The sequence below is a fragment of the Ambystoma mexicanum genome, chromosome 2p (genome assembly GCF_040938575.1).
Source record: "Ambystoma mexicanum isolate Mex_15411 chromosome 2p, UKY_AmexF1_1, whole genome shotgun sequence".
In the NCBI taxonomy this organism is placed as follows: Eukaryota; Metazoa; Chordata; class Amphibia; order Caudata; family Ambystomatidae; genus Ambystoma; species Ambystoma mexicanum.
In genome coordinates, this window is record NC_090923.1 from 1,493,684,316 (window position 1) to 1,493,699,026 (window position 14,711).

Here is a 14,711-nt window from a genome sequence, read left to right on the forward strand (position 1 = left end):
AGGGCTCGTAGGAGACACTGCCGAACGACCCTACACACGGTCTCAAGCACGGGCAGCATTGGCCAAGTCCAATACGCCGCCCCAGCCGAAGGGGCAACCCAAGGCGAAAGGAGTCTACAAGTCAAGACGGGGGAAAGAGAATATTCCCCCGAGCTCGCCTACCACTGCGGTGGAGGAAGTTGGTCAATCGCCCGAGCCTGACGAGGAAGTGGCGATGCCTGAAATATTCGACCCCAACGATCATCCTGAACTAAAAGACTTGTTAGTTGAAGGAGGTCCTGATAGGGACGAATTCAGTAAAGGCCAACGTGAGTGCCCATCTCTGGAAGGCCTAAGGAGACAGGCCTGCTCCCAGCTTGAGGGTGAACCTCCTGGGAATCATAGGATTTACTGGGAAGGTGGACTCCTGTATAGTGAGCCCACAGAGTCTACAGAAGGAGACCATAGGAGGTTGGTGGTTCCCCTTGCTGTTAGGCCCTTCCTCCTGCAGTTGGCGCATGAAGTTCCCCTTGCTGGTCACCTTGGTATGAAGAGGACCAAGCAAAGGTTATCCATGCACTTCTACTGGCCCAAGATGGGGGTGCAAGTAGAAAGTCACTGCAGGAGTTGTGCCTCCTGCCAGTTGTCTGGAAAGGTTGGCGCGACAATCCAAGCTCCGTTGGTACCGCTCCCAGTTGTGGGGGTACCATTTGAAAGGGTAGGGATCGACATCGTTGGTCCCCTTGACCCGCAAACATCCTCGGGCAATAGGTTTATCCTGGTGCTGGTCGACCATGCAACCAGGTATCCTGAGGCCATCCCATTGAAAACTGTAACTGCCAAGTCAGTTGCAAAAGCTTTACTCGGCATATTTACTAGGGTTGGCTTCCCTAAAGAAGTTGTGTCAGATCGTGGCAGCAACTTTATGTCGAAGTATATGCAGGCTATGTGGAAAGAATGTGGGGTCACCTACAAGTTCTCTTCTGCATACCACCCCCAGACCAATGGTCTGGTGGAACGCTTCAACAGAACGTTAAAGAGCATGATTGGGGCTCTGGAGGAGCCCCAGAGAAGAAAATGGGATCTTCTTTTACCATGCTTGCTGTTTGCCTACCGAGAGGTACCACAGGAGGGTGTTGGCTTCAGCCCCTTCGAACTTCTGTTCGGTCATCCCGTACGGGGACCCTTAGCCATTGTCAAGGAGGGATGGGAGATGCCCACTCCCCCTGTTACTACCAATGTAGTTGACTATGTGCTAGGGCTCAGAAAAAGGATGGTACTTCTGATGGGCTTGGCTAGTGATAAATTGAAGGCAGGGCAAGCGCTGGTGAAACATTGGTACGACCAGAAAGCTTCCCTCATCAACTTTACACCTGGTCAGCAAGTCCTGATCATGAATCCAATAAGGCCTCGCGCTTTACAGGACAAATGGTCAGGCCCTTACACAGTGGTGGAGCCCCTGGGTGAGGTGAACTATTTAGTGGACCTTGGAAGGCCTGGACAGGCTCCAAAAGTGTTTCATGTGAATAGGCTGAAGGCTTTCGTCCCAAGAGTCGAAATCGCAGCACTGCTACTGGCGTCAGACGTTGAGGAAGAGGAGTCAGAACCTCTCCCCGACCTGTTCCACAGCGGTCCTTCAGATAGCTCCGTTGAGGGTGTCCGAGTGGCCCCTCACCTGACTTCTGATCAGCAGGCTGAGGTGAAAAGTTTGCTTAGGCAGTTTTCCCCCCTGTTTTCACAGTCCCCTGGTTTGACACCTTGGTGCAAACATAACATTGACACAGGAGACAGTGTACCTACCAAAAGTAGGGGATACAGGATGTCAGATAAAGTACGGTCTTATATTAAGACCGAGGTCAACAAGATGTTAGATCTTGGGGTGATTGAACCCTCTAGTAGTCCTTGGTCCAGTCCTGTGGTGTTGGTTCCAAAGGCAGGCACTTCTGAATTGAGGTTCTGCGTGGATTACAGGGCTCTGAATGCTGTCACCAAGACAGATGCACATCCCTTGCCTCGAACAGATGAGCTGGTGGATACTTTGGGTGCCTCCAAGTACCTCAGCACGTTTGACCTCACTGCTGGCTATTGGCAAATAGCTTTAGCAGAACATGCCAAGGAGAAGACAGCATTTTCTACTCCAGACGGCCTTTACCAATTCCGGGTAATGCCGTTCGGGTTGAAGAATGCACCTGCCACTTTCCAGAGGCTTGTGAATCATGTGTTGAATGGGTTGGACGAATTCTGTCTTGCATATCTGGACGATATAGCAGTTTTCAGTGCCACCTGGGAAGACCATGTGAAACACCTTGGGATTGTGCTCCAGGCTCTTCGGAAAGCCCACTTGACCATAAAGGCTAGTAAAGGTTTGGAAAGGGAAGGAGATGGATATCACATTTCATGTTAGAGGTAGGATCTTAGGTTTGGTATTAGAGGCATTGAAATATCACATCTCATGCTATCAGAAGGGTCTCAGGATTGGAATGGGAAGGAGTTGGATATCACATCTCATGCTAAAGGGAGGGTCTCAGGTTTGGAAGTGGAAGGATTTGGAAATCACATCTCATGTTATAGGAAGGATCTCAGGTTTGGTATTAGAAGCATTGAGATATCACATCTCATGCTATCAGAAGTATCTCAGGTTTGGTATTAGAGGCATTGAGATATCACATCTCATGCTATCATAAGGGTCTCAGGATTGGAATGGGAAGGAGTTGGATATCACATCTCATGTTATAGGAAGGATCTCAGGTTTGGTATTAGAAGAATTGAGACATCACATCTCATGCTATAGGAAGGGTCTCAGGATTGGAATGGGAAGAAGTTGGATATCACATCTCATGCTATAGGAAGGGTCTCAGATTTGGTATAAGCATTGAGATATCACATCTAATGCTATAGGAAGGGTCTCAGGATTGGAATGGGAAGGAGTTGCATATGACATCTCAGGCCATAGGAAGGGTCTCAGGTTTGGTATAAGCATTGAGATATCACATCTCTGCTATCGGAAGGGTCTCAGGATTGGAATGGGAAGGAGTTGGATATCCCAAATCATGTTATGGGAAGGGTCTCAGGTTTGGTATTAGAAGCATTGAGATATCACATCTCATGCTATAGGAAGGGTCTCAGGATTGGAATGGGGAGGACTTGGATGTCACATCTCATGTTATAGGAAGGCTCTCAGGTTTGGAAGGGGAAGGAGTTGGATATCACATTTCATGTTAGAGGAACGATCTCAGGTTTTGTATTAGAGGCCTTGAGATATCACATCTCATGCTATAGGAAGGGTCTCAGGATTGGAATGGGAAGGAGTTGGATATCACATCTCAAGCTATAGGAACGGTCTCAGGTTTGGTATAAGCATTGTGATATCACATCTCATGCTATAGGAAGGGTCTCAGGATTGGAATGGGAAGGAGTTGGATATCACATCTCATGTTATAGGAAAGATCTCAGGTTTGGTATTAGAGGCATTGAAATATCACATCTCATGCTATCAGAAGGGTCTCAGGATTGGAATGGGAAGGAGTTGGATATCACATCTCATGCTAAAGGGAGGGTCTCAGGTCTGGAAGTGGAAGGATTTGGAAATCACATCTCATGTTATAGGAAGGATCTCAGGTTTGGTATTAGAAGCATTGAGATATCACATCTCATGCTATCAGAAGTATCTCAGGTTTGGTATTAGAGGCATTGAGATATCACATCTCATGCTATCATAAGGGTCTCAGGATTGGAATGGGAAGGAGTTGGATATCACATCTCATGTTATAGGAAGGATCTCAGGTTTGGTATTAGAAGAATTGAGACATCACATCTCATGCTATAGGAAGGGTCTCAGGATTGGAATGGGAAGAAGTTGGATATCACATCTCATGCTATAGGAAGGGTCTCAGATTTGGTATAAGCATTGAGATATCACATCTAATGCTATAGGAAGGGTCTCAGGATTGGAATGGGAAGGAGTTGCATATGACATCTCAGGCCATAGCAAGGGTCTCAGGTTTGGTATAAGCATTGAGATATCACATCTCTGCTATCGGAAGGGTCTCAGGATTGGAATGGGAAGGAGTTGGATATCCCAAATCATGTTATAGGAAGGGTCTCAGGTTTGGTATTAGAAGCATTGAGATATCACATCTCATGCTATAGGAAGGGTCTCAGGATTGGAATGGGGAGGACTTGGATGTCACATCTCATGTTATAGGAAGGCTCTCAGGTTTGGAAGGGGAAGTAGTTGGATATCACATTTCATGTTAGAGGAACGATCTCAGGTTTGGTATTAGAGGCCTTGAGATATCACATCTCATGCTATAGGAAGGGTCTCAGGATTGGAATGGGAAGGAGTTGGATATCACATCTCAAGCTATAGGAAAGGTCTCAGGTTTGGTATAAGCATTGTGATATCACATCTCATGCTATAGGAAGGGTCTCAGGATTGGAATGGGAAGGAGTTGGATATCACATCTCATGTTATAGGAAAGATCTCAGGTTTGGTATTAGAAGCATTGCGACATCACATCTCATGTTATAGGAAGGGTCTCAGGATTGGAATGGGAAGAAGTTGGATATCACATCTCATGCTATAGGAAGGGTCTCAGGTTTGGTATAAGCATTGAGATATCACATCTCATGCTATAGGAAGGGTCTCAGGATTGGAATGGGAAGGAGTTGGATATCACATCTCATGCTATAGGCAGGGTCTCAGGTTTGGAAAGGGAAGGAGATGGATATCACATTTCATGTTAGAGGTAGGATCTCAGGTTTGGTATTAGAGGCATTGAAATATCACATCTCATGCTATCAGATGGGTCTCAGGATTGGAATGGGAAGGAGTTGGATATCACATCTCATGCTAAAGGGAGGGTCTCAGGTTTGGAAGGGGAAGGATTTGGAAATCACATCTCATGTTATAGGAAGGATCTCAGGTTTGGTATTAGAAGCATTGAGATATCACATCTCATGCTATCGGAAGTATCTCAGGTTTGGTATTAGAGGCATTGAGATATCACATCTCATGCTATCATGAGGGTCTCAGGATTGGAATGGGAAGGAGTTGGATATCACATCTCATGTTATAGGAAGGATCTCAGGTTTGGTATTAGAAGCATTGAGACATCACATCTCATGCTATAGGAAGGGTCTCAGGATTGGAATGGGAAGGAGTTGGATATCACATCTCATGCTATAGGAAGGGTCTCAGATTTGGTATAAGCATTGAGATATCACATCACATGCTATAGGAAGGGTCTCAGGATTGGAATGGGAAGGACTTGGATATCACATCTCATGCTATAGGCAGGGTCTCAGGTTTGGAAATGGAAGGAGATGGATATCACATTTCATGTTAGAGGTAGGATCTCAGGTTTGGTATTAGAGGCATTGAAATATCACATCTCATGCTATCAGAAGGGTCTCAGGATTGGAATGGGAAGGAGTTGGATATCACATCTCATGCTAAAGGGAGGGTCTCAGGTTTGGAAGTGGAAGGATTTGGAAATCACATCTCATGTTATAGGAAGGATCTCAGGTTTGGTATTAGAAGCATTGAGATATCACATCTCATGCTATCAGAAGTATCTCAGGTTTGGTATTAGAGGCATTGAGATATCACATCTCATGCTATCATAAGGGTCTCAGGGTTGGAATGGGAAGGAGTTGGATATCACATCTCATGTTATAGGAAGGATCTCAGGTTTGGTATTAGAAGAATTGAGACATCACTTCTCATGCTATAGGAAGGGTCTCAGGATTGGAATGGGAAGAAGTTGGATATCACATCTCATGCTATAGGAAGGGTCTCAGATTTGGTATAAGCATTGAGATATCACATCTAATGCTATAGGAAGGGTCTCAGGATTGGAATGGGAAGGAGTTGCATATGACATCTCAGGCCATAGGAAGGGTCTCAGGTTTGGTATAAGCATTGAGATATCACATCTCTGCTATCGGAAGGGTCTCAGGATTGGAATGGGAAGGAGTTGGATATCCCAAATCATGTTATAGGAAGGGTCTCAGGTTTGGTATTAGAAGCATTGAGATATCACATCTCATGCTATAGGAAGGGTCTCAGGATTGGAATGGGGAGGACTTGGATGTCACATCTCATGTTATAGGGAGGGTCTCAAGTTTGATATTAGAAGCATTGAGATAACAAATCTCATGATATCGGAAGGGTCTCAGGATTGGAATGGGAAGGAATTGGATATCACATCTCATGATAAAGGAAGGGTCTAAGGTTTGGAAGGGGAAGGATTTGGATATCACATCTCATGTTATAGGACGGGTCTCAGGTTTGGTATTAGAAGCATTGAGATATCAAGTCTCATGGTATAGGAAGGGTCTCAGAATTGGAATGGGAAGGAGTTGGATATCACATCTCAAGCTATAGGTAGGGTCTCAGGATTGGAATGGGAAGGAGTTTGATATCACATCTCATGCCATAGTATGGGTCTCAGGTTTGGTAGAAGCATTGGGATATCACATCTCATGCTATCGGAAGGGTATCAGTATTGGATTTGGAAGGAGTTGGATATCCCATCTCATGCTATAGGAAGGGTCTCAGGTTGGAATGGGAAGGAATTGGATATCACATTTCATGTTATAGGAAGGCTCTCGGGTTTGGAAGGGGAAGGAGTTGGATATCACATTTCATGTTAGAGGAAGGATCTCAGGTTTGGTATTAGAGGCCTTGAGATATCACATCTCATGCTATAGGAAGGGTCTCAGGATTGGAATGGGAAGGAGTTGGATATCACATCTCAAGCTATAGGAAGGGTCTCAGGTTTGGTATAAGCATTGAGATATCACATCTCATGCTATAGGAAGGGTCTCAGGATTGGAATGGGAAGGAGTTGGATATCACATCTCATGTTATAGGAAAGATCTCAGGTTTGGTATTAGAAGCATTGAGACATCACATCTCATGTTACACGAAGGGTCTCAGGATTGGAATGGGAAGAAGTTGGATATCACATCTCATGCTATAGGAAGAGTCTCAGGTTTGGAAGGGGAAGGAGTTGGATATCCAATCTCATGTTATAGGACTGGTCTCGGGTTTGGTATTAGAAGCATTGAGATATCACATCGCATGCTGTAGGAAGGTTTTCAGGTTTGGAATGGGGAGGAATTGGATATCACATCTCATGTCATAGGAAGGATCTCAGGTTTGGTATTAGAAGCATTGAGATATCACATCTCATGCTATAGGAATGGTCTCAGGATTGGAATGGGAAGGAGTTGGATATTACACTCTTGCTATAGGAAGGGTCTCATGTTTGGAATGGGAAGGAGTTGGATATCACATATGCTATAGGAAGGGTCTCAGGTTTGGACCGGGAAATAGTTGGATATCACATCTCATGTTATAGGAAGGGTCTCAGGTTTGGTATAAGCATTGAGATATCACATCTCTGCTATCGGAAGTGTCTCAGGATTGGAATGGGAAGGAGTTGGATATCCCATCTCATGTTATAGGACGGGTCTCAGGTTTGGTATAAGCATTGTGATATCACATCTCATGCTATAGGAAGGGTCTCAGGATTGGAATGGGAAGGAGTTGGATATCACATCTCATGTTATAGGAAAGATCTCAGGTTTGGTATTAGAAGCATTGCGACATCACATCTCATGTTATAGGAAGGGTCTCAGGATTGGAATGGGAAGAAGTTGGATATCACATCTCATGCTATAGGAAGGGTCTCAGGTTTGGTATAAGCATTGAGATATCACATCTCATGCTATAGGAAGGGTCTCAGGATTGGAATGGGAAGGAGTTGTATATGACATCTCATGCCATAGGAAGGGTCTCAGGTTTGGTATAAGCATTGAGATATCACATCACATGCTATAGAAAGGGTCTCAGGATTGGAATGGAAAGGACTTGGATATCACATCTCATGCTATAGGCAGGGTCTCAGGTTTGGAAAGGGAAGGAGATGGATATCACATTTCATGTTAGAGGTAGGATCTCAGGTTTGGTATTAGAGGCATTGAAATATCACATCTCATGCTATCAGATTGGTCTCAGGATTGGAATGGGAAGGAGTTGGATATCACATCTCATGCTAAAGGGAGGGTCTCAGGTTTGGAAGGGGAAGGATTTGGAAATCACATCTCATGTTATAGGAAGGATCTCAGGTTTGGTATTAGAAGCATTGAGATATCACATCTCATGCTATCGGAAGTATCTCAGGTTTGGTATTAGAGGCATTGAGATATCACATCTCATGCTATCATAAGGGTCTCAGGATTGGAATGGGAAGGAGTTGGATATCACATCTCATGTTATAGGAAGGATCTCAGGTTTGGTATTAGAAGCATTGAGATATCACATCTCATGCTATCGGAAGTATCTCAGGTTTGGTATTAGAGGCATTGAGATATCACATCTCATGCTATCATAAGGGTCTCAGGATTGGAATGGGAAGGAGTTGGATATCACATCTCATGTTATAGGAAGGATCTCAGGTTTGGTATTAGAAGCATTGAGACATCACATCTCATGCTATGGGAAGGGTCTCAGGATTGGAATGGGAAGGAGTTGGATATCACATCTCATGCTATAGGAAGGGTCTCAGATTTGGTATAAGCATTGAGATATCACATCTCATGCTATAGGAAGGGTCTCAGGATTGGAATGGGAAGGAGTTGGATATCACATCTCATGTTATAGGAAAGATCTCAGGTTTGGTATTAGAAGCATTGAGACATCACATCTCATGTTATAGGAAGGGTCTCAGGATTGGAATGGGAAGAAGTTGGATATCACATCTCATGCTATAGGAAGAGTCTCAGGTTTGGAAGGGGAAGGAGTTGGATATCCAATCTCATGTTATAGGACTGGTCTCGGGTTTGGTATTAGAAGCATTGAGATATCACATCGCATGCTATAGGAAGGTTTTCAGGTTTGGAATGGGGAGGAATTGGATATCACATCTCATGTCATAGGAAGGATCTCAGGTTTGGTATTAGAAGCATTGAGATATCACATCTCATGCTATAGGAATGGTCTCAGGATTGGCATGGGAAGGAGTTGGATATTAAACTCTTGCTATAGGAAGGGTCTCATGTTTGGAATGGGAAGGAGTTGGATATCACATATGCTATAGGAAGGGTCTCAGGTTTGGACCGGGAAATAGTTGGATATCACATCTCATGTTATAGGAAGGGTCTCAGGTTTGGTATAAGCATTGAGATATCACATCTCTGCTATCGGAAGTGTCTCAGGATTGGAATGGGAAGGAGTTGGATATCCCATCTCATGTTATAGGACGGGTCTCAGGTTTGTTATTAGAATCATTGAGATATCATATTGCATGCTGTAGGAAGGGTCTAAGGATTGGAATGGGAAGGACTTGGATATCACATCTCATGCTATAGGTAGGCTCTCAGGTTTGGAAAGGGAAGGAGTTGGATATCACATTTCATGTTAGAGGAAGGATCTCAGGTTTGGTATTAGAGGCATTGAGATATCACATCTCATGCTATAGGAAGAGTCTCAGGATTGGAATGGGAAGGAGTTGGATATCACATCTCATGCTATAGGAAGGGTCTCAGGTTTGGTATAAGCATTGAGATATCACATCTCATGCTATAGGAAGGGTCTCGGGATTGGAATGGGAAGGAGTTGGATATCACATCTCATGTTATAGGAAGGGTCTCAGGTTTGGTATAAGCATTGAGATATCACATCTCATGCTATAGGAAGGGTCTCAGGTTTGGAATGGGAAGGAGTTGTATATGACATCTCATGCCATAGGAAGGGTCTCAGGTTTGGTATAAGCATTGAGATATCACATCACATGCTATAGGAAGGGTCTCAGGATTGGAATGGAAAGGACTTGGATATCACATCTCATGCTATAGGCAGGGTCTCAGTTTTGGAAAGGGAAGGAGATGGATATCACATTTCATGTTAGAGGTAGGATCTCAGGTTTGGTATTAGAGGCATTGAAATATCACATCTCATGCTATCAGAAGGGTCTCAGGATTGGAATGGGAAGGAGTTGGATATCACATCTCATGCTAAAGGGAGGGTCTCAGGTTTGGAAGGGGAAGGATTTGGAAATCACATCTCATGTTATAGGAAGGATCTCAGGTTTGGTATTAGAAGCATTGAGATATCACATCTCATGCTATCGGAAGTATCTCAGGTTTGGTATTAGAGGCATTGAGATATCACATCTCATGCTATCATAAGGGTCTCAGGATTGGAATGGGAAGGAGTTGGATATCACATCTCATGTTATAGGAAGGCTCTCAGGTTTGGAAGGGGAAGGAGTTGGATATCACATTTCATGTTAGAGGAACGATCTCAGGTTTGGTATTAGAGGCCTTGAGATATCACATCTCATGCTATAGGAAGGGTCTCAGGATTGGAATGGGAAGGAGTTGGATATCACATCTCAAGCTATAGGAACGGTCTAAGGTTTGGTATAAGCATTGTGATATCACATCTCATGCTATAGGAAGGTTTTCAGGTTTGGAATGGGGAGGAATTGGATATCACATCTCATGTCATAGGAAGGATCTCAGGTTTGGTATTAGAAGCATTGAGATATCACATCTCATGCTATAGGAATGGTCTCAGGATTGGAATGGGAAGGAGTTGGATATTACACTCTTGCTATAGGAAGGGTCTCATGTTTGGAATGGGAAGGAGTTGGATATCACATATGCTATAGGAAGGGTCTCAGGTTTGGACCGGGAAATAGTTGGATATCACATCTCATGTTATAGGAAGGGTCTCAGGTTTGGTATAAGCATTGAGATATCACATCTCATGCTATAGGAAGGGTCTCGGGATTGTAATGGGAAGGAGTTGGATATCACATCTCATGTTATAGGAAGGGTCTCAGGTTTGGTATAAGCATTGAGATATCACATCTCATGCTATAGGAAGGGTCTCAGGTTTGGAATGGGAAGGAGTTGTATATGACATCTCATGCCATAGGAAGGGTCTCAGGTTTGGTATAAGCATTGAGATATCACATCACATGCTATAGGAAGGGTCTCAGGATTGGAATGGAAAGGACTTGGATATCACATCTCATGCTATAGGCAGGGTCTCAGGTTTGGAAAGGGAAGGAGATGGATATCACATTTCATGTTAGAGGTAGGATCTCAGGTTTGGTATTAGAGGCATTGAAATATCACATCTCATGCTATCAGAAGGGTCTCAGGATTGGAATGGGAAGGAGTTGGATATCACATCTCATGCTAAAGGGAGGGTCTCAGGTTTGGAAGGGGAAGGATTTGGAAACGCACATCTCATGTTATAGGAAGGATCTCAGGTTTGGTATTAGAAGCATTGAGATATCACATCTCCTGCTATCGGAAGTATCTCAGGTTTGGTATTAGAGGCATTGAGATATCACATCTCATGCTATCATAAGGGTCTCAGGATTGGAATGGGAAGGAGTTGGATATCACATCTCATGTTATAGGAAGGCTCTCAGGTTTGGAAGGGGAAGGAGTTGGATATCACATTTCATGTTAGAGGAACGATCTCAGGTTTGGTATTAGAGGCCTTGAGATATCACATCTCATGCTATAGGAAGGGTCTCAGGATTGGAATGGGAAGGAGTTGGATATCACATCTCATGTTATAGGAAAGATCTCAGGTTTGGTATTAGAAGCATTGCGACATCACATCTCATGTTATAGGAAGGGTCTCAGGATTGGAATGGGAAGAAGTTGGATATCACATCTCATGCTATAGGAAGGGTCTCAGGATTGGAATGGGAAGGAGTTGTATATGACATCTCATGCCATAGGAAGGGTCTCAGGTTTGGTATAAGCATTGAGATATCACATCACATGCTATAGGAAGGGTCTCAGGATTGGAATGGAAAGGACTTGGATATCACATCTCATGTTATAGGCAGGGTCTCAGGTTTGGAAAGGGAAGGAGATGGATATCACATTTCATGTTAGAGGTAGGATCTCAGGTTTGGTATTAGAGGCATTGAAATATCACATCTCATGCTATCAGATTGGTCTCAGGATTGGAATGGGAAGGAGTTGGATATCACATCTCATGCTAAAGGGAGGGTCTCAGGTTTGGAAGGGGAAGGATTTGGAAATCACATCTCATGTTATAGGAAGGATCTCAGGTTTGGTATTAGAAGCATTGAGATATCACATCTCATGCTATCGGAAGTATCTCAGGTTTGGTATTAGAGGCATTGAGATATCACATCTCATGCTATCATAAGGGTCTCAGGATTGGAATGGGAAGGAGTTGGATATCACATCTCATGTTATAGGAAGGATCTCAGGTTTGGTATTAGAAGCATTGAGACATCACATCTCATGCTATAGGAAGGGTCTCAGGATTGGAATGGGAAGGAGTTGGATATCACATCTCATGCTATAGGAAGGGTCTCAGATTTGGTATAAGCATTGAGATATCACATCTCATGCTATAGGAAGGGTCTCAGGATTGGAATGGGAAGGAGTTGGATATCACATCTCATGTTATAGGAAAGATCTCAAGTTTGGTATTAGAAGCATTGAGACATCACATCTCATGTTATAGGAAGGGTCTCAGGATTGGAATGGGAAGAAGTTGGATATCACATCTCATGCTATAGGAAGAGTCTCAGGTTTGGAAGGGGAAGGAGTTGGATATCCAATCTCATGTTATAGGACTGGTCTCGGGTTTGGTATTAGAAGCATTGAGATATCACATCGCATGCTGTAGGAAGGTTTTCAGGTTTGGAATGGGGAGGAATTGGATATCACATCTCATGTCATAGGAAGGATCTCAGGTTTGGAAGGGGAAGGAGTTGGATATCACATTTCATGTTAGAGGAACGATCTCAGGTTTGGTATTAGAGGCCTTGAGATATCACATCTCATGCTATAGGAAGGGTCTCAGGATTGGAATGGGAAGGAGTTGGATATCACATCTCCTGCTATCGGAAGTATCTCAGATTTGGTATTAGAGGCATTGAGATATCACATCTCATGCTATCATAAGGGTCTCAGGATTGGAATGGGAAGGAGTTGGATATCACATCTCATGTTATAGGAAGGCTCTCAGGTTTGGAAGGGGAAGGAGTTGGATATCACATTTCATGTTAGAGGAACGATCTCAGGTTTGGTATTAGAGGCCTTGAGATATCACATCTCCTGCTATCGGAAGTATCTCAGGTTTGGTATTAGAGGCATTGAGATATCACATCTCATGCTATCATAAGGGTCTCAGGATTGGAATGGGAAGGAGTTGGATATCACATCTCATGTTATAGGAAGGCTCTCAGGTTTGGAAGGGGAAGGAGTTGGATATCACATTTCATGTTAGAGGAACGATCTCAGGTTTGGTATTAGAGGCCTTGAGATATCACATCTCATGCTATAGGAAGGGTCTCAGGATTGGAATGGGAAGGAGTTGGATATCACATCTCATGTTATAGGAAAGATCTCAGGTTTGGTATTAGAAGCATTGCGACATCACATCTCATGTTATAGGAAGGGTCTCAGGATTGGAATGGGAAGAAGTTGGATATCACATCTCATGCTATAGGAAGGGTCTCAGGATTGGAATGGGAAGGAGTTGTATATGACATCTCATGAAATAGGAAGGGTCTCAGGTTTGGTATAAGCATTGAGATATCACATCACATGCTATAGGAAGGGTCTCAGAATTGGAATGGAAAGGACTTGGATATCACATCTCATGCTATAGGCAGGGTCTCAGGTTTGGAAAGGGAAGGAGATGGATATCACATTTCATGTTAGAGGTAGGATCTCAGGTTTGGTATTAGAGGCATTGAAATATCACATCTCATGCTATCAGATTGGTCTCAGGATTGGAATGGGAAGGAGTTGGATATCACATCTCATGCTAAAGGGAGGGTCTCAGGTTTGGAAGGGGAAGGATTTGGAAATCACATCTCATGTTATAGGAAGGATCTCAGGTTTGGTATTAGAAGCATTGAGATATCACATCTCATGCTATCGGAAGTATCTCAGGTTTGGTATTAGAGGCATTGAGATATCACATCTCATGCTATCATAAGGGTCTCAGGATTGGAATGGGAAGGAGTTGGATATCACATCTCATGTTATAGGAAGGATCTCAGGTTTGGTATTAGAAGCATTGAGACATCACATCTCATGCTATAGGAAGGGTCTCAGGATTGGAATGGGAAGGAGTTGGATATCACATCTCATGCTATAGGAAGGGTCTCAGATTTGGTATAAGCATTGAGATATCACATCTCATGCTATAGGAAGGGTCTCAGGATTGGAATGGGAAGGAGTTGGATATCACATCTCATGTTATAGGAAAGATCTCAGGTTTGGTATTAGAAGCATTGAGACATCACATCTCATGTTATAGGAAGGGTCTCAGGATTGGAATGGGAAGAAGTTGGATATCACATCTCATGCTATAGGAAGAGTCTCAGGTTTGGAAGGGGAAGGAGTTGGATATCCAATCTCATGTTATAGGACTGGTCTCGGGTTTGGTATTAGAAGCATTGAGATATCACATCGCATGCTGTAGGAAGGTTTTCAGGTTTGGAATGGGGAGGAATTGGATATCACATCTCATGTCATAGGAAGGATCTCAGGTTTGGTATTAGAAGCATTGAGATATCACATCTCATGCTATAGGAATGGTCTCAGGATTGGAATGGGAAGGAGTTGGATATTACACTCTTGCTATAGGAAGGGTCTCATGTTTGGAATGGGAAGGAGTTGGATATCACATATGCTATAGGAAG